The sequence below is a fragment of the Lepisosteus oculatus genome, unplaced genomic scaffold (assembly GCF_040954835.1).
Source record: "Lepisosteus oculatus isolate fLepOcu1 unplaced genomic scaffold, fLepOcu1.hap2 HAP2_SCAFFOLD_76, whole genome shotgun sequence".
In the NCBI taxonomy this organism is placed as follows: domain Eukaryota; kingdom Metazoa; phylum Chordata; class Actinopteri; order Semionotiformes; family Lepisosteidae; genus Lepisosteus; species Lepisosteus oculatus.
Window position 1 is genome coordinate 480,216 of NW_027168320.1, and position 20,642 is coordinate 500,857.

At 51.8% G+C, this 20,642-nt stretch overlaps 5 non-coding genes across 5 annotated transcripts; 3 read left to right on the forward strand and 2 right to left on the reverse strand.

Moving 5' to 3' along the window:
• Positions 1-1,580: 1,580 nt before the first annotated feature.
• Positions 1,581-1,750, forward strand: LOC138234914 (U1 spliceosomal RNA). The gene has a single exon (XR_011187987.1). It is a non-coding gene; the product is annotated as a U1 spliceosomal RNA (small nuclear RNA).
• A 636-nt stretch (positions 1,751-2,386) lies between these two features.
• Positions 2,387-2,505, reverse strand: LOC138234899 (5S ribosomal RNA). The gene has a single exon (XR_011187973.1). It is a non-coding gene; the product is annotated as a 5S ribosomal RNA (ribosomal RNA).
• Positions 2,506-4,312: 1,807 nt separating this feature from the next.
• LOC138234906 (U1 spliceosomal RNA) lies at positions 4,313-4,476 on the forward strand. The gene has a single exon (XR_011187979.1). It is a non-coding gene; the product is annotated as a U1 spliceosomal RNA (small nuclear RNA).
• A 636-nt stretch (positions 4,477-5,112) lies between these two features.
• Positions 5,113-5,231, reverse strand: LOC138234895 (5S ribosomal RNA). The gene has a single exon (XR_011187970.1). It is a non-coding gene; the product is annotated as a 5S ribosomal RNA (ribosomal RNA).
• A 1,788-nt stretch (positions 5,232-7,019) lies between these two features.
• Positions 7,020-7,183, forward strand: LOC138234907 (U1 spliceosomal RNA). Its single transcript, XR_011187980.1, has one exon. It is a non-coding gene; the product is annotated as a U1 spliceosomal RNA (small nuclear RNA).
• Positions 7,184-20,642: the final 13,459 nt, after the last annotated feature.

The window sequence follows — 20,642 nt, forward strand, 5'->3', positions numbered from 1 at the left end:
GCGCCAGGATCAGGCCATTAATGGGATACCAGTGCCTGGAAGTGGGGGAGGAGAGGTAAAGACATCTCTATACATGGATGACGTCACCCTGCTCCTCTCTGACAATGCCTCAATTAGCAGAGCTCTGCAGTGGTGTGATCGTTTCTCTTTGGCTTCCTCCGCAAAAATTAACAAATCTAAGAGTGAGATTTTTTATCAGAACTGGAGGGAGCCAAAAGAAGGACATGATCTCAGGCTGCAAGAGAAGAGAATTAAGGTCCTGGGGGTGTATTTTGGAGAAGAGATGGGAACAGTAAATTGGCAGAACAAATTGCCAATCTTAAACAAAAAACTGATGCAATGGAAGGACCGAGACCTCACCATGACAGGGAAGGTGCTGGTCATCAAAGCCGAGCTCTTGCCTGTCTTGAATTTTCTGGCTTACTTTCCCAATCCCACACCGTGTTGCGGCGGTGATGAGGAGATTGATGTTTCAATTTCTATGGGGTGGGAAGCAGGAAAGACTCAGAAGGGAAATAATGTACAGGCCGCTACCCTCAGGGGGGAAGTCTGTCCCAGATATTGCTACGAAGCTGCTGTGCATTTTCCTGGCCTCTGTGCTGAGAGGCTTTGCAACAGCACCTGCAGCGCGTACCTGGACTTATTTTTCCAGGCTCTGGGTAGGTAGGGAGGTGTTCAGAGTGTGGGGTGTCAGACCCAAGCTGGACGTCCCACTCTCTGACACATGCCCTGCAATTTATGGGACAGTTAAAAGTTTTCTAAGATCTCACCCAATTGGCCATATTCCCCTCCGAGATGTCAGCGTCCAAAAACTGGAAGATTTCGTTGCACCCCAGAACAATAGGCAGACCCATGTGGGCATTTTAACATCAGCCCAAACAAGGAAGGTGTGGAAACACACATCCTCTAAGTTTCTGTGCAACATTCACAGAGATTTAGCCTGGAGTGTCATCCACCAGTGCTTACCGGTACGAACTTTCTTGTACCGTAGGGGCCTCACCCCCAGCCCTCGCTGCGTTAGGGTGGGCTGCGGCGAGGAGGAGACTGTATCCCATCTCCTGTGGTCCTGCTTTTTTGCTAAGGCCTTCTGGGCACAGTTTGAAGATTGGTTGCTGGCTCTCTCGCCCCAATTTACCCTGACCGCTGCTTTCGTCATATACGGCATCTCTCCTGTCAAACTTCCTCCTGACGTGTTTGACAGGATCTGGGCCGTGGTGAACAGTGGGAAAGTTGCCCTGTGGAGAGTGAGGAACATGGGGCTGTTCAAAGGCATCGAGATCCCAGTCAAGGCAGCAGGTAGCCTGGCCCTGTTCATCACCCGAGAGAACTATTACCTCAGAGATCTGTGGAGAGAAGGGAGGGAGGAAGCAGAAAATCTGTGGGAAATAGAGAACATAGGTCAATATCTCAAGAAACTGTGAAAAACATTATCAAGTTTAAGTAAAGAATGTGATTTGCACCAGAAAAAAAGAAAATTGTTGCTATGTAACTGTTACCGTGTCAAAATGTAATGAGATGTGATCATATATACTGTTTTAAGTATGTATATGAATGTAAAGCTTTCTGATTTGTGATGTCCTGTATTTTTTTGTGAAAAGAAAATAAAGTTCTTAAAAATCGAAATCGGTTCACCCAGGGCGAGGCTCGGCCATTGCACTCCGGCTGTGCTGACCCCTGCGAATTCCCCAAATGTGGGAATCTCGACTGCATAATTTCTGGTAGTGGGGGACTGCGTTCGCGCTCTCCCCTGATGTGCTTGGTCCAAAATCAGATACGGGAGGGTTAGGACACCACGAGCTGCGTGGCTGCGGAAGGATCCCGGTTCGACAGGAGTGGACGCCGCTGCTGGTTCTCGCTGGCTTTTAGTTAGGGGTCCGGAGAAGCATCTCAAGCTAGTTCCACTACTCCTTCCGGACGTTCATTCCCTTTTCAAAGTCAGTCGTTTTGCTGTAGTCTGCGTTCTTTAGGCTGATTTTCGAGGTTAGCCTTTATTTGGTCATGGGGGGCCTCGGTACTGTATGCTGAGTCTAAAGACAGTTTCACCCGTTTTCTGATTGCTCGGTTCTGTACCAGTGCAGACATGTCAAACAGTGAATGGCTGTACCTCTACTGTATCCGTGCTCAATGAATGAAATCGGTAACAAATGAATATATGTCTAGTTATACGAAAAACGAGTGGTTTATCGACTCATCTTCATTTGCAGATTTAGAGGCAGCTTCGATATTCGTTTTACAGACGGGTTTTTTTTTTTGAATATGGGTCACACACATGCCACAGCAACAAAACATCTCTAGAGATGAGGCTATAGATCACCTTTCCATCCTGCAGGTTTTCCTCCCAAAGCCTACGGCACCAACGGCGACCCCTGCTGGCCGGGAGAGCAAAAGCTTACAGCACCTGGTATTCCCAGGCAGTCTCCCATCCAAGTACTAACCAGGCCTGACGCTGCTTAGCTTCCGAGATCAGACGAGATCGGGCATGTTCAGGGTGGTGTGGCCGTAAGCGAAAGCCCTGGCGCCTGACTCGCTACTTGAAGCTGTGTGTGGCGGGGGTTCCGTGCCCCCCGAGCGGGACTGAAGGATCGTTCGTGTGCAACTCTTTGGAAAGGAGCTGCTTTCCAAATCGCATTGCGTGCCTGGATGTTGGCGAATGCGCTCCCTTGTGTTGACTCGTCCCGCACTGGAGGAGGACAAACAATCTGCACGGAGGAGCACCAGGCAAGTCTTCACCAGACAAAAACCTCCAGTGCACAGCACTCTGGAAACATTTCGGGGCTTTCGCGTGTTTATTTCAGCACGTAAAGCGCACCGGTCCAACACGTCGGCCGGGCGTGCGGCGCCTCCGCCCTCTTGTGGCCTTGCGGCATCAGAGCAAGAGGCTCCTTCTCGCTGCCCTTCCGCTGTGTTGCAGGGCCCCTAGAGGGAACCCGGAGCGCGCACTTTGTGGGGGGCGGGGGACCGCGTTCGCGCTCTGCCCCCGGTCTCTTGCGCGAGTACTAAATCTCACGGACAGGGGGGCCTCGTCATTGATTGTTACAGGTGAGACGGGGATTAGGAGGAGACCCCGACTGATGGGTAAAGGGGAGCACTAACACCAGAGGGACACCCCCGGCGTCTCTTTTTGAGAGACGCCCTGGGGTTTCCTAATGGCCAAGGAGGGTCGGGACCTCGGTTTGACGCCTCCCCCGAAGGACGGCGCCTGTTTGTGCAGCAGAGTGTCGCCATCAGGAGGCTGGGGCGTAAGAGAGCCACACAGCCCGCAGGGTGAGCGCTCCCTACTGGTCCCAGTCACACCTCTTGCAGGAGCAGCAGCAACCGGAGCTTTTCCGGGGTGGAATCTCCCATCCGGGTGCCGGCCAGGCTCACACCTGCTGGGGTGCCCCGGGGGTGAGCCCAGTCGAGAGTCGCAGGGCCAGATCTAGTCACCGGGGAGAAACGATACAAGTGAAGGATTGCTCGGCTCTCGGCACTTGAAAAGACCGACAAATGTCTTGTTCCCGCCGGAGCTGAATGTACCCGCATGTGTGGTGTCGTCTTCTTCCCCCGCCCCGCTGTGTTTGCTGTATTGTCTCTGAAGCCAGCCCCCCCGAGACGAGACGGGCTGTTCCTGTGCCCCAATTAACACTTTACAGATGCCATTCCCCGGCATTGTGGCCATTGTCGGTGCTCACACGCGATAAGATAAGGCGGAGGAGAGCGGGGCATGCCCAGCGGCAGACATTCAAGGAGGGGGCAGTGCGAGGTGAGGTGAGGTGCGACACGCCGGAGCCCCGACGCAGCTAATGCGGAGCACTTGTTGGACTGGCATCGAAAGGACGTGTGCGCACGGAGCGAGCCTTCCCTGCGGCGGAGCGCGGGAACTTTCTCCCCCCCTCCCGCTGCAGGAGTTGTGTGCACTGCAGCGGTGCCGAGAGAAAAGCACAGAAGGCAGCAGGCTCTGGAGAACAGGTAAGAGACGGAGCCTTGTGGGCAGGCGAGCAGGCCCGTTTTTTGGAAATTGCTGAAAAGGTTTGTTCGGTGTGTGGCAGGCGCACGTCGCGAGCTTGCGTGGCGATCTGCCGGTCTGGAGTTATGCAAATGAGGCCGAATTGCATCCCGGGACATGCTGCGAATGCGCAACGGCGACTGCAGATGTGTAGGAAACGGCGCGCTCGTTTTCTCGTTTTGCCCACACTTTTGAGTGTTAGTGTGGCGTGTGAGTGTGTGAAAGAGTGGGCCCAGCAGGAGGCGGTGGCGTGCGGGGCGAGGAGGTGGCCTAGGCTGCACGATTTGTGCTGTGGGTGCGGGCCGCTTGCAGGGGCCTGTTTAACTCATACTTACCTGGCAGGGGAGATACCTTGATCAAGAAGGAGGTTCACCCAGGGCGAGGCTCGGCCATTGCACTCCGGCTGTGCTGACCCCTGCGAATTCCCCAAATGTGGGAATCTCGACTGCATAATTTCTGGTAGTGGGGGACTGCGTTCGCGCTCTCCCCTGATGTGCTTGGTCCAAAATCAGATACAGGAAGGTTAGGACACCACGAGCTGCGTGGCTGCGGAAGGATCCCGGTTCGACAGGAGTGGACGCCGCTGCTGGTTCTCGCTGGCTTTTAGTTAGGGGTCCGGAGAAGCATCTCAAGCTAGTTCCACTACTCCTTCCGGACGTTCATTCCCTTTTCAAAGTCAGTCGTTTTGCTGTAGTCTGCGGTCTTTAGGCTGATTATCGAGGTTAGCCTTTATTTGGTCATGGGGGGCCTCGGTACTGTATGCTGAGTCTAAAGACAGTTTCACCCGTTTTCTGATTGCTCGGTTCTGTACCAGTGCAGACATGTCAAACAGTGAATGGCTCTACCTCTATTGTATCCGTGCTCAATGAATGAAATCGGTAACAAATGAATATATGTCTAGTTATACGAAAAACGAGTGGTTTATCGACTCATCTTCATTTGCAGATTTAGAGGCAGCTTCGATATTCGTTTTACAGACGGGTTTTTTTTTTTGAATATGGGTCACACACATGCCACAGCAACAAAACATCTCTAGAGATGAGGCTATAGATCACCTTTCCATCCTGCAGGTTTTCCTCCCAAAGCCTACGGCACCAACGGCGACCCCTGCTGGCCGGGAGAGCAAAAGCTTACAGCACCTGGTATTCCCAGGCAGTCTCCCATCCAAGTACTAACCAGGCCCGACGCTGCTTAGCTTCCAAGATCAGACGAGATCGGGCGTGTTCAGGGTGGTGTGGCCGTAAGCGAAAGCCTCAGCGCCTGACTCGCTACTTGAAGCTGTGTGTGGCGGGGGTTCCGTGCTCCCCGAGCGGGACTGAAGGATCGTTCGTGTGCCACTCTTTGGAAAGGAGCTGCTTTCCAAATCGCATTGCGTGCCTGGATGTTGGCGAATGCGCTCCCTTGTGTTGGCTCGTCCCGCACTGGAGGAGGACAAACAATCTGCACGGAGGAGCACCAGGCAAGTCTTCACCAGACAAAAACCTCCAGTGCACAGCACTCTGGAAACATATCGGGGCTTTCGCGTGTTTATTTCAGCACGTAAAGCGCACCGGTCCAACACGTCGGCCGGGCGCGCGGCGCCTCCGCCCTCTTGTGGCCTTGCGGCGTCAGAGCAAGAGGCTCCTTCTCGCTGCCCTTCCGCTGTGTTGCAGGGCCCCGAGAGGGAACCCGGAGCGCGCACTTTGTGGGGGGCGGGGGACCGCGTTCGCGCTCTGCCCCCGGTCTCTTGCGCGAGTACTAAATCTCACGGACAGGGGGGCCTCGTCATTGATTGTTACAGGTGAGACGGGGATTAGGAGGAGACCCCGACTGATGGGTAAAGGGGAGCACTAACACCAGAGGGACACCCACGGCGTCTCTTTTTGAGAGACGCCCTGGGGTTTCCTAATGGCCAAGGAGGGTCGGGACCTCGGTTTGACCTCTGTTTGTGCAGCAGAGTGTCGCCATCAGGAGGCTGGGGCGTAAGAGAGCCACACAGCCCGCAGGGTGAGCGCTCCCTACTGGTCCCAGTCACACCTCTTGCAGGAGCAGCAGCAACCGGAGCTTTTCCGGGGTGGAATCTCCTATCCGGGTGCCGGACATGCTCACACCTGCTGGGCTGCCCCGGGGGTGAGCCCAGTCGAGAGTCGCAGGGCCAGATCTAGTCACCGGGGAGAAACGATACAAGTGAAGGATTGCTCGGCTCTCGGCACTTGAAAAGACCGACAAATGTCTCGTTCCCGCCGGAGCTGAATGTACCCGCATGTGTGGTGTCGTCTTCTTCCCCCGCCCCGCTGTGTTTGCTGTATTGTCTCTGAAGCCGGCCCCCCCGAGACGAGACGGGCTGTTCCTGTGCCCCAATTAACACTTTACAGGTGCCATTCCCCGGCATTGTGGCCATTGTCGGTGCTCACACGCGATAAGATAAGGCGGAGGAGAGCGGGGCATGCCCAGCGGCAGACATTCAAGGAGGGGGTAGGGCGAGGTGAGGTGAGGTGCGACACGCCGGAGCCCCGACGCAGCTAATGCGGAGCACTTGTTGGACTGGCATCGAAAGGACGTGTGTGCACGGAGCGAGCTTTCCCTGCGGCGGAGCGCGGGAACTTTCTCCCCCCCTCCCGCTGCAGGAGTTGTGTGCACTGCAGCGGTGCCGAGAGAAAAGCACAGAAGGCAGCAGGCTCTGGAGAGCAGGTAAGAGACGGAGCCTTGTGGGCAGGCGAGCAGGCCCGTTTTTTGGAAATTGCTGAAAAGGTTTGTTCGGTGTGTGGCAGGCGCACGTCGCGAGCTTGCGTGGCGATCTGCCGGTCTGGAGTTATGCAAATGAGGCCGAATTGCATCCCGGGACATGCTGCGAATGCGCAACGGCGACTGCAGATGTGTAGGAAACGGCGCGCTCGTTTTCTCGTTTTGCCCACACTTTTGAGTGTTAGTGTGGCGTGTGAGTGTGTGAAAGAGTGGGCCCAGCAGGAGGCGGTGGCGTGCGGGGCGAGGAGGTGGCCTAGGCTGCGCGATTTGTGCTGTGGGTGCGGGCCGCTTGCAGGGGCCTGTTTAACTCATACTTACCTGGCAGGGGAGATACCTTGATCAAGAAGGAGGTTCACCCAGGGCGAGGCTCGGCCATTGCACTCCGGCTGTGCTGACCCCTGCGAATTCCCCAAATGTGGGAATCTCGACTGCATAATTTCTGGTAGTGGGGGACTGCGTTCGCGCTCTCCCCTGATGTGCTTGGTCCAAAATCAGATACGGGAGGGTTAGGACACCACGAGCTGCGTGGCTGCGGAAGGATCCCGGTTCGACAGGAGTGGATGCCGCTGCTGGTTCTCGCTGGCTTTTAGTTAGGGGTCCGGAGAAGCATCTCAAGCTAGTTCCACTACTCCTTCCGGACGTTCATTCCCTTTTCAAAGTCAGTCGTTTTGCTGTAGTCTGCGTTCTTTAGGCTGATTATCGAGGTTAGCCTTTATTTGGTCATGGGGGGCCTCGGTACTGTATGCTGAGTCTAAAGACAGTTTCACCCGTTTTCTGATTGCTCGGTTCTGTACCAGTGCAGACATGTCAAACAGTGAATGGCTGTACCTCTACTGTATCCATGCTCAATGAATGAAATCGGTAACAAATGAATATATGTCTAGTTATACGAAAAACGAGTGGTTTATCGACTCATCTTCATTTGCAGATTTAGAGGCAGCTTCGATATTCGTTTTACAGACGGGTTTTTTTTTTTGAATATGGGTCACACACATGCCACAGCAACAAAACATCTCTAGAGATGAGGCTATAGATCACCTTTCCATCCTGCAGGTTTTCCTCCCAAAGCCTACGGCACCAACGGCGACCCCTGCTGGCCGGGAGAGCAAAAGCTTACAGCACCTGGTATTCCCAGGCAGTCTCCCATCCAAGTACTAACCAGGCCCGACGCTGCTGTAGGGAAAACCGGTTCAGGGACGCCAAATATGTAATCATAGTGGCTCTCTGAAGGCACCAGTTCTGTAGGGTTTGGGCATTTACTGAGACAATTATTAATTGTAGCAGTAAATCACAAAGTTGATTCTTTTGATGGCTTTAGAATCCAACCATGCGACATAACTCAAACAACGCGCACACACAGGTACTAATACACGAGGATACATTTATTAATACATAGAATATGCATGTAAACCTAACAGATCTTATCGAGAGGGTTATCAGAATACAAAAGGTATATATTCAATCAGTTACAAAGTGTTACACATATCAAGAGGACATACGTTCAGTATATCATTCATTTAGACCGTTTCGTAAAGTGAACTTGGTTACAACTTCTACATTAGATACTCAAAACAAGTACATAACTCTTAGGAATTAAATTGATATCAACTGGTTGGGATAACAATTGAATTCTCGAGCTGTAATGCATTGAAGTTGAATACTCATCCAATCTTTGGGGATTCAGATCTCCTGCGGGCACAAAGAAACAGTCTAAATGAATGATATACTGAACGTATGTCCTCTTGATATGTGTAACACTTTGTAACTGATTGAATATATACCTTTTGTATTCTGATAACCCTCTCGATAAGATCTGTTAGGTTTACATGCATATTCTATGTATTAATAAATGTATCCTCGTGTATTAGTACCTGTGTGTGCGCGTTGTTTGAGTTATGTCGCATGGTTGGATTCTAAAGCCATCAAAAGAATCAACTTTGTGATTTACTGCTACAATTAATAATTGTCTCAGTAAATGCCCAAACCCTACAGAACTGGTGCCTTCAGAGAGCCACTATGATTACATATTTGGCGTCCCTGAACCGGTTTTCCCTACATTATTTGGCGTCCCTGGCACGGGCGTGGCAAGACTGAAATGAGTCAACCAAGCGGAATAATTCAATATAAAACGCCGCGGGTTTCATACACGACAATACAGTGTGCTGAAAGCCGAAAGAAAAAAAGTTCCCCTTGCTCTTTAAGCAGTGCTTGATTGTTTTCTGATCTTTTGCGATCTACCGGGTTGATTGCATACTTGATCTTGTGGTTTTCTGTGGTAAAACTGTGATTTCGTACATAAAAGTAATACTCTTTAAGTTTAACGATGGTTGCTAAAAGGTCTGAATTCGAGTCGCTATTAAGCACTCTCTCTAGCAGCGACAGGTCTGACCACGATCTCTTCCATATCTCCGTCAGCGGAGAAGCTAGGATAAATCTCCATTCTCTGAGAGAGCTAGCGAAGGACATAGAGAGATTTGACCCGGCAGTGTCAGAGAATAATATCGAGAGTTATATTCAGGACCTCAGGTATAACCTGCAGTACCTGCCAAACGCCACAGAACAGGAGAAAGTGTTTCTGGTCAGGAAAACTACCAGCAGAGCTGTACATGAGTGGATGGCTAGGCAGATGAAAGAAGTCTGTAATGACTTTGAGCAGCTATGTCAAGCACTTATCGAAGAATACAGTGCGTTTATTGACCCGACTGCTGCGATAGCCGCCGCTCTTAACATTAAGCACGAGAGAGCAGAGTCCCCTCGCGAATATTACGAGAGACTTAGACGAACTTATTTTGCAGGGCGAAATGATGAGGGTTGCGAAGAGAACACACATTTCAAGGGTTTATTCATTGCGAATCTCCACCCGTCAGTCAGAAAGATGATCTTAATGCATACAGATGCACAGACCATGAAAATGACTGATATTAAGAGATTCGTGCAGAAAGCCTGGGAGTATGATGTCCAAAGTCACTCTGAGCAAAAAGCTGTTAAAGCGACTGTGTTCGCCGTCAGAGCCAGCAGGGTTAATTCCCTCCTGCTCGAAGGAGCACAGGCTCCTGAGCTGGCTAAGCCCTGTTCCAAAGCTGGCACACAGGACCGCACCCAGCGTCCTAAGTGCCATGAGAACACCGGGGGAGGGAAAGGGCTAGAAAAAGCTGAACAAAAGGATTCAGTAGCCGCCCGCCTGGCCAGGCTTGAACAAGCTTTATTAGGACAGGGACAACCGCTCCCCAAGGCTGCCGGAAGCGTGAATGAGCTGATACTCTCCACTGGAGGAGGCGGAGACCCGCCCCCTCTCCCTCCCTCAGTCTATCTGATTGAGCGGAAGGGTTCCTGCCTGGATGAGGTCAGCCACTCCCAAGTGAGTGCTGACTCCACCCCTGAAGTCACAGAGCAGGCAGTAAAACACAGAGGAAAAGCAGGAAGCTTTTACCTCAAGGCTGCCATGGGAGATGTCTTACACAGTGAGACACTGATTGACACTGAGGTTGAGAGGTGTTTGATGTCACACGGCAAGCTCAAACGGGTAGAAAAAGAAAAGGGCATGCGACTCAGAGAGGAACCTTTGGTGGATCACCAGAAAGGCAAGGTGTGGAAACAGGTCAAGGCTCCTAAGCCTTCTGTACAGAAGGAAAGGGGGGCCAAGAGGCAGACTGTGCTCACACAGTGCCCACCGAACACAGAAGCCCATGCGGAGATTCCTTCTGTTCCCTCTGGACAAGAAATAAAAATATTTTCTTGTTCCCCGAATATACAGGGAAGTCGTGCCCCAGCCAAGGTCCCAACAGCCTCCATGCCACAGGAGCGGTGCTCCGAGCAGCCGCCTGATCCACCAGGTAAAGCACACACCTTTTACATCCCTAAAGAGGAGCTGATCTCCCCACCTGGCGATGAAAAGGAGCTTTCCCTGTGCACCCTGGCACCCAAGAGGGGTCAGGACCACCACCCCGCAGTGGTGGAAGGGATCCAGATGGCAGGAGAGCAGGTTGGTGATGTAGCCCTCGCCCTTAGCCCTGAGAGGTCCTCTATTAGTGAGGATCTGCTTGAGCAGCTGTCACAGGGCCACCGCCAGGTGCCCCTGGTGCAACATTCACAGGTTAGACAGGAGGTCCAGCTGGACGCTGAGACTACTGCGCTGTGGACACACCTGATCCCAGATGCTGATTCCCTCTGCTGTGACCCAGGGAACCTGCAGTCAGGTAACATTATTTCTCACAACTACCAGGTAGTGAGTGAGACTGACCTGATTGTTCCTGCCTCAACGGCAGGGTTGCCTACACACCCAGTCCCCCAGAAGGGACAGGGAATGAAAGCCGAGCCGGTTTTCTCACAGCCACCAGCTCAGTCTGTCAGTCTGAGTCTGACCAACAGTGGTTCAGCCAGACTGGAGCTGGATGGTCAAGCCACCCACCTGCCAGTGCAGAACATCGCAAAGAGGGGTGTCAGAATCCCCGCCTGCACTGACATGGGCCTGGTGAGTGATAGTAAGTTCAAAGACAGTGAACTAGCTATCCCACTGCTGGGGCAGCTCCCTGAACCCCTAGCGAGGGAAGGGGGGAGCGAGCAGGTGTCCTACACCTACCCCCAGCGAACGATTGTAAACATGCCGATAGAGGGATTCCTCAATCAGGAGGTGTGCAGGGTGGACCTGAACAGTGAGAATAGGGTAACAATCCCAGATCACTCAGGTGCTCCAGATGACCACTCAGCCGAGGGTCAGGCATGCTCCACCGCTGCACCGCCCCCTGCAGGGTTCCTAGAGCACAGGCATGAACAAATCGAAAAAGCAAATGCCCTGGAAAAGGAGGAGCAGCATCAGCAGCTGCGTCAGATCTCCACAGATTTCCAGGATGTTGGTGCCCAAGATGCCACATGGCATACTGAGAAAGACACCATGTACACGCTGCGCCAGCTTAGAAAGGCAACAGTCACTCAGAAGGAGATGACTGGGATCAGCCACCCGAAAAGACTTTTGGGAGGACTGATTGCTGCCGCCACTGTTGCACGTTTGCTATTTCTGGTAGGTTTGTGTGCTACTGGCACTCTCACCCCGACTGCCCCAAGAAGGCAGGTGTCAGAAATGCCAGAGGGTAGTGACAGACTGTATCAACAGCAGCAAAAGTTGGAAAGCTTAGGGGAAACCCTACAGGCAACTTCCTATGCAACAGGGTTAAACCTTATTCCCCAACCAGTGGACATGATTGTTGGTGTTATACAGTGGGTTTATGCTTGTGTGCAACAGGCCAGAATGTTGACACAAGACCTGTTAAGGGAGCTTAGTGCCACTGTAGCCAGTCTAGCCATGGCACAATTCCCAACCCACTTGATTCCACTCTTCTCAGTAGAGGAGTATGTGACATTAACCCCATTGCTCATAGCTCACCCAGAAGGCAATCCAAGATTGAATTCGGTTCCAAATCTTGAGATGGGTATGGCTACCAAAGCTATCCATTGGCTGTGTCTAAATGATTCACCAATGAAGGGTGTAAAGCTACTAATGAGCAGAGGGAGGTTAATGAACCCCACGAAGAGCAGGTGGGAAGTAAATGGCTGGTCAGCACACCACATTTAACTGACACCATGACTTGTGACAGGCATGATACAGCTACCGCAATGCAGCTACCTAATCAAACAGTTTTCCTGCAAGTTCCCGAGGAGGCCATAGTGCTCTTGAACTTAACACTGTACTGTCTAGAACCAGACAACATAAGACCAAACTTGAGGTCATGGATGCCTTCAGGTGCCACACTATTGAATTGGATAGAAATCCAAGAAACAGTAAGCCCTGAAGAGGTACAGGTAGTTAGTTTGCTTTAATGGAACAAACCTCCAAACCACCCTAGCAGATACCCAACACAGGTGTTGTGGTTTATCGGGGGGGGCTGGGAACAGGAACTGTTGTTATTGTAACACTACTGCCAGGTAGCTGGATCATGACTGACAGTGTACTCTGAATGATGTACTCTCACATCAAGATGTACTCTGGGTAGCACGAATGAGTCAACGGTAGCATGTCAAAAGAAAGGAAGTGACTTCTCCCCAAATATCTACTACAGAGGTATCAGATATTGACAGTGAACTTCCTGATGTGTAATTCCTAGACTTAGATAATGTCTCCTACCGTGTTTATACATACTCCAGATGTTATTCATCCTGTTTGTATCCAATGCTGGTTCCGGTATGAATTCTCGAGGAGTAATGTGGACATTTAAGGTTAATGTTCTAATGGCAAGGGACATCACTTAACTCTGTTTTGTTTTGAAGGCAACAATGCCTCGGGACCTCGTGACCTTCAAAAAGGGGGGATATGTAGCGGCGAGGTTTATTAATAAGGCAGAATTAAGGGTTTCTGAGCTTCCCAAATGAGGCCCCATTTCTCTGTTCATCTCTGTGGTGCAGCCACAGAGAAACCATTCATGCAAGATGTTTTCTTTTGATAAGGACAGCTCCCAAAGGGGGATGCACTTAGCTAAGCCTGGCTATCATGATCAATGGTCATCCATTGGTGCCTATCTGTCTAGGGAGTGCGAGTTGGACATCTGGACTGCATTACTAAGTGTCAGGACTAAGTGACTCATATCTCACCCTGATCAACCAATCAGGGACTGGTAGGGCCGAGTAACCCACGTGGGACTCTGATGCCCATGGAACTTTCAGCCAATCAATGAGCTGAAGTTCCTCCAGGTAAAAACAGGCAACACAGAGAGCCTGAGAGATTCAGATTCAGATTCAGATTCAGATTCAGATTCAGATTCAGAAGGGAAGATTCAACAAGATTCAGTAAGATTCTAAAGGGAATTCAAAGGAGAATTCCAGGGCAGGACGGCCCAGGAGCAGAAGGCTCCCAAGGGCAGGACATTCTCGCAGCGCGCCTCCTGACCATCCTGAGACTCAGCCCGGACAACCACGGAACGGCCAGTGTGTCCGAGTGCCAGAACTTTCCTTTGTTCTAAGAGTCTAGAGCGGAGGTTGCCAGAGAGTAACCAGCAGCAGGCCTCATGAACAGGTCGGAACTGTGGAAAGCTGAATCACTATTCAGAACTAGCTCTTCATCAGGAACGAACTGGTCCTCTTCCTGACTTGCTGGGACCCACAATCATCTTTTCTCCTGTGCACAAACTTTGCTAGTTAAAGCCAACAATGAGCAACAGCAGCGCACCGTCGCAAGCCGCACAGCACAGCCTGGCACGGAGCCAGAGAGCGCGGATTGGACAGCAACAGCCTGCAACTGTTTCTTTGTGCCCGCAGGAGATCTGAATCCCCAAAGATTGGATGAGTATTCAACTTCAATGCATTACAGCTCGAGAATTCAATTGTTATCCAAACCAGTTGATATCAATTTAATTCCTAAGAGTTATGTACTTGTTTTGAGTATCTAATGTAGAAGTTGTAACCAAGTTCACTTTACGAAACGGTCTTAATGAATGATATACTGAACGTATGTCCTCTTGATATGTGTAACACTTTGTAACTGATTGAATATATATCTTTTGTATTCTGATAACCCTCTCGATAAGATCTGTTAGTTTTTCATGCATATTCTATGTATTAATAAATGTATCCTCGTGTATTAGTACCTGTGTGTGCGCGTTGTTTGAGTTATGTCGCATGGTTGGATTCTAAAGTCATCAAAAGAATCAACTTTGTGATTTACTGCTACAATTAATAATTGTCTCAGTAAATGCCCAAACCTTACAGAACTGGTGCCTTCAGAGAGCCACTTTTCTTACATATTTGGCGTCCCTGAACCGGCTTAATCTACATTATTTGGCGTCCCTGAACCAGTTTTATCTACACTGCTTAGCTTCCGAGATCAGACGAGATCGGGCGTGTTCAGGGTGGTGTGGCCATAAGCGAAAGCCCCGGCGCCTGACTCGCTACTTGAAGCTGTGTGTGGCGGGGGTTCCGTGCCCCCCGAGCGGGACTGAAGGATCGTTCGTGTGCCACTCTTTGGAAAGGAGCTGCTTTCCAAATCGCATTGCGTGCCTGGATGTTGGCGAATGCGCTCCCTTGTGTTGGCACGTCCCGCACTGGAGGAGGACAAACAATCTGCACGGAGGAGCACCAGGCAAGTCTTCACCAGACAAAAACCTCCAGTGCACAGCACTCTGGAAACATTTCGGGGCTTTCGCGTGTTTATTTCAGCACGTAAAGCGCACCGGTCCAACACGTCGGCCGGGCGCGCGGCGCCTCCACCCTTTTGTGGCCTTGCGGCGTCAGAGCAAGAGGCTCCTTCTCGCTGCCCTTCCGCTGTGTTGCAGGGCCCCGAGAGGGAACCCGGAGCGCGCACTTTGTGGGGGGCGGGGGACCGCGTTCGCGCTCTGCCCCCGGTCTCTTGCGCGAGTACTAAATCTCACGGACAGGGGGGCCTCGTCATTGATTGTTACAGGTGAGACGGGGATTAGGAGGAGACCCCGACTGATGGGTAAAGGGGAGCACTAACACCAGAGGGACACCCCCGGCGTCTCTTTTTGAGAGACGCCCTGGGGTAGTCTAATGGCCAAGGAGGGTCGGGACCTCGGTTTGACGCCTCCCCCGAAGGACGGCGCCTGTTTGTGCAGCAGAGTGTCGCCATCAGGAGGCTGGGGCGTAAGAGAGCCACACAGCCCGCAGGGTGAGCGCTCCCTACTGGTCCCAGTCACACCTCTTGCAGGAGCAGCAGCAACCGGAGCTTTTCCGGGGTGGAATCTCCCATCCGGGTGCCGGCCAGGCTCACACCTGCTGGGCTGCCCCGGGGGTGAGCCCAGTCGAGAGTCGCAGGGCCAGATCTAGTCACCGGGGAGAAACGATACAAGTGAAGGATTGCTCGGCTCTCGGCACTTGAAAAGACCGACAAATGTCTCGTTCCCGCCGGAGCTGAATGTACCCGCATGTGTGGTGTCGTCTTCTTCCCCCGCCCCGCTGTGTTTGCTGTATTGTCTCTGAAGCCGGCCCCCCCGAGACGAGACGGGCTGTTCCTGTGCCCCAATTAACACTTTACAGGTGCCATTCCCCGGCATTGTGGCCATTGTCGGTGCTCACACGCGATAAGATAAGGCGGAGGAGAGCGGGGCATGCCCAGCGGCAGACATTCAAGGAGGGGGCAGTGCGAGGTGAGGTGAGGCCCCAACGCAGCTAATGCGGAGCACTTGTTGGACTGGCATCGAAAGGACGTGTGCGCACGGAGCGAGCCTTCCCTGCGGCGGAGCGCGGGAACTTTCTCCCCCCCTCCCGCTGCAGGAGTTGTGTGCGCTGCAGCGGTGCCGAGAGAAAAGCACAGAAGGCAGCAGGCTCTGGAGAGCAGGTAAGAGACGGAGCCTTGTGGGCAGGCGAGCAGGCCCGTTTTTTGGAAATTGCTGAAAAGGTTTGTTCGGTGTGTGGCAGGCGCACGTCGCGAGCTTGCGTGGCGATCTGCCGGTCTGGAGTTATGCAAATGAGGCCGAATTGCATCCCGGGACATGCTGCGAATGCACAACGGCGACTGCAGATGTGTAGGAAACGGCGCACTCGTTTTCTCGTTTTGCCCACACTTTTGAGTGTTAGTGTGGCGTGTAAGTGTGCGAAAGAGTGGGCCCAGCAGGAGGCGGTGGCGTGCGGGGCGAGGAGGTGGCCTAGGCTGCGCGATTTGTGCTGTGGGTGCGGGCCGCTTGCAGGGGCCTGTTTAACTCATACTTACCTGGCAGGGGAGATACCTTGATCAGCCTGTAGGTGGAGTAGTTGGATTGTTTTTCTTTTGTTGGAAGCAGTGTTCGATTTGCGGTTTTTGAAATGGCAACCTTTGGATCACGTAAGAATGCTGTACGTTTTGAGCTCTTGGATGACCTCTTCATGGATCGTATGCAGTTCAGCAGAAAAGTGTTACAGAAGGAACTTGGCTTTGAACCTCGGCACTTGGATTTCATCTTCGCTCTCCCAGGTCAGAAAGCATTTGAGGTTGTATTTGCTACCTATCCTCTGTTTGAACAATGCGTGGATGTGTTTGAGGCAAAAAGAGGCAAAGTTCCTGCACTTGAGAAGATCAACTTGCAGCCTCTGACACAGAGAGAGAGGAAAACGGTGCATGTTGTTATGTTCTCGGAACTGGCAAAGACGGAGGACATTCACACCTGGCTTAACCAGTACTGCACCGTCCACCATGGAACTGAGGTTAGAGATGTTGATGGTATAAAAACAGGAGCAAGGAAATTCGAGGTTCGCTTGCTACCGGACAGCGTAAATGGAGGCTTAAGGCACCTGCCCTCTACAATCCGGCTGGGCGCCTGCAATGGCTATGTGTTTTATGTGGGACAACCAAAGGTGTGTCGGCGCTGTGGTGCTGTGGGACACCTGGCATCGTCCTGCACTGTGAAATGCTGCAAGACCTGTGGCAAACAGGGACATTTAGCCTCTGACTGTTCAATGCTGCCAAAGTGCAATTTATGTGGCTCGGAAGGACACGTTTTTAAGAACTGCCCTCACGCCTACGCCAATAAACTCAAAATGAGAAAGGATGAGGCAGTGCTTGTTTCAGCCAAACCGGCCCGAAAATCCAAAGCAAACAACAAGTCAAACAAAGAACCCTTGTTGGACAAAGACTCTCAGCCTCCAGCCAGGATCAGTCCTGCTGTGGCTCCGGGGCTGGTGGAAGAGAAATCCACTACGCCCCCACAACCGCAGACTGCACCAGACAAGCACGAGGGTTTGAAAACCCCCGAGAACAGCGAGGACCCCTCCCCCACTCCTGCTCCTCAGAACGAGGGCCAGTGTGGGGCCCCCCGGTGGAGCGGGTCCACCGAGGATACCCAGGATTCAGCGGAGCTGCTTTTCTCAGACTCTGCAAGTGCTACAGATGCCCTCCTCTCCTCCATCCAGTCCATCACGGAGGATCTGCAGCAGCTGGTGGGTGAGGGGGAAGAGGAGACTGGTGCATCGGCTGCACCCCTTTCCCCTCAGTGCTCCCAGGAGCTGGACTTGAGGAAAAGAAAAAATGACTCTGTTTTCTCCCCGAGCGAGGAGGAAGGAGAGCATGGCGATGGGGACAGCTGGAACCTCTCCACCCCTCCCTCTACCCCCTTCCTTGAAATGGACTCTGTGAACGCTTTTACTGCTGCCACCCTGATGAAGGCTCATTCAGAGGATGGCTGGCAGGAAATTGGTAAGAAGAAAAAGAAAAAGAAAAAGGTAACAGGTGAGACCGAAGAGAAATGTGTTTTGTAAAGACTGGTTCCACTTTCTTATGTAATATGGCTCTTAACATAATTTCTCTTAACACAAGAGGTATCAATGACAGAGTTAAATGCCAGTCTGTCTTTGATTACCTCCAGCAGAGAGAGGGAGATGTGTTGATGTTGCAGGAGTGTGCTTTAGCCTATCAAGAGAGGTATAAAAGTTTTGAAGATAGGTGGGATAAAGGGCCTTCTGTTTGGTCAGGGGACAATAACAACAGAGCCTCTGGCGTGGCCATTCTTTTCAAAGGATGGGCATTCAAATTGAAAAGTATTCAGAGGGTCATAGATGGCAGGTTGCTGTGTGTGGATGTGGAACGGGGGACCGTTAACCTGCGGCTAATCAATGTGTATTGCCCTACTGACGTAGGAGGAAGGGTGGAGCTACTCAAGGCACTCTCCCCCCTATTGTTATGCAGCACAGACGTGATAGTGGGAGGGGATTTTAATTGTATCTTAGAGCACACAGACAGGCAGTCTAGCTCGCCGATAAAATTGGATTCCAGCTCACTGGCCCTGCAAAACTTAGTTCAAGACTTTAAACTCTCAGACACATATAGATGTATATATCCCACAACAGCAGGATATACATGGTCAGGGAGGAATAGCAGCTCCAGAATTGACTATTGCTTTGTCTCAGAGAGAGTGAAAGTTGTTGGGGTCACTCTTCAGCCTGTCTTCTTCTCAGATCATCAGGCTTTAGGGTGTAGAGTGGAACTCCAGGGCGGGACTGTCTTTGGCCCAGGCCTCTGGAAACTCAACACAAAGCTGCTAGAGAACGAGGGGGTAGTTTCCCGCTACAAGGAGAAACTATCACAGTGGCTGTCCTTGCAGTGTCTGCACGGGTCAGTAGGAGAGTGGTGGGAGGAGGTGAAGGTGAGGACAAAGGCCTTTTTCATGGCTGAGGGAAGGAAGGCTGCTGCCAGACGGAGAGGAGTGCTAGCCAGGAAACAGAGGCAGCTGCAGCGTCTCTACACGATGCTGCACAGTGGCTTCGATGTGCTCGAGGATATCGCCCTTTTAAAAAAGGACATCCGGAGCATAGCCGAAGAAAGTAGTCGAGGAGTGCTGTTAAGAAGCAGAGTGCAGTTCTTGGAAGAAAATGAGAAGTGTACTCGCTTCTTTTTCAGGAAAGTGGTAGGCTCCAAGACTGTCATGGAAAGTGTAGTTGATGAGGAGGGACGAGAGAGAACAGAGCCGAGTGCTATCCTCTCCTGCACCGAGGCCTTCTACTCAAGACTGTACAGCTCTACAGAGGTAAAGGATGAAGATATTCATTTTTTTACCTCAAAGCTAGAAAACATTTTGAGTGAAGAAGATAGGGAAGTACTTGAGAGGGATTTGACAGTAGAAGAGCTGGGACGGGCTGTGGGGAGCTTGCAGAGGGGGAGGGCTCCGGGTGCTGGCGGGCTCCCTGAGGAATTTTATTGCACCTTTTGGGATCTGCTTCGGGATCCGCTGCTGCTCCTGTTCGAGGAAAGCTACGGGACGGAATTGCTGCCTGACTCCTTGGGAGAAGGCACTATCTCTCTCTTGTTTAAGAAAGGAGCAAAAAATGACATAAAGAACTGGAGACCCCTCAGCCTGTTAGGCGTGGACACTAAGATCCTGTCCAAAGCCCTTTTCCTGCGCCTACAAAATGTAGTGGCCTCACTGGTAGGGAAAGAACAGACTTGTGGGATAGCAGGACGCCTGATGAGCGACAACCTGGCCTTGTTGAGGGATGTCTGTCTGTACTCTGAGGATCGCTCCCTCCCTCTGTGCATTTTAGGTGTAGACCTAGAAAAGGCCTTTGACCGCCTAAACCGGCAGTACTTAACATCGGTACTTGAGCACATGAAGTTTGGCCCCATCATGAGAAAGTGGATTAACCTGCTGTACACAGGTAGCAACAGCAGAGTCATGGTTAATGGCAATAGATCACGCACCTTTGAAGTCTGTTCAGGGGTGAGGCAGGGCTGCCCATTATCCCCCTTGTTATTCGTTTTGGCTATGGAGCCCTTAGCCTGTGCCTTGCGCCAGGATCAGGCCATTAATGGGATACCAGTGCCTGGAAGTGGGGGAGGAGAGGTAAAGACGTCTCTATACATGGATGACGTCACCCTGCTCCTCTCTGACAATGCCTCAATTAGCAGAGCTCTGCAGTGCTGTGATCGGTTCTCTTTGGCTTCCTCCGCAAAAATTAACACATCTAAGAGTGAGATTTTTTATCAGAACTGGAGGGAGCCAAAAGAAGGACATGATCTCAGGCTGCAAGAGAAGAGAATTAAGGTCCTGGGGGTGTATTTTGGAGAAGAGATGGGAACAGTAAATTGGCAGAACAAATTGCCAATCTTAAACAAAAAACTGATGCAATGGAAGGACCGAGACCTCACCATGACAGGGAAGGTGCTGGTCATCAAAGCCGAGCTCTTGCCTGTCTTGAATTTTCTGGCTTCTACCTTCCCAATCCCACACCGTGTTGCGGCGGTGCTGAGGAGATTGATGTTTCAATTTCTATGGGGTGGGAAGCAGGAAAGACTCAGAAGGGAAATAGTGTACAGGCCGCTACCCTCAGGGGGGAAGTCTGTCCCAGATATTGCTACGAAGCTGCTGTGCATTTTCCTGGCCTCTGTGCTGAGAGGCTTTGCAACAGCACCTGCAGCGCGTACCTGGACTTATTTTTCCAGGCTCTGGGTAGGTAGGGAGGTGTTCAGAGTGTGGGGTGTCAGACCCAAGCTGGACGTCCCACTCTCTGACACATGCCCTGCAAT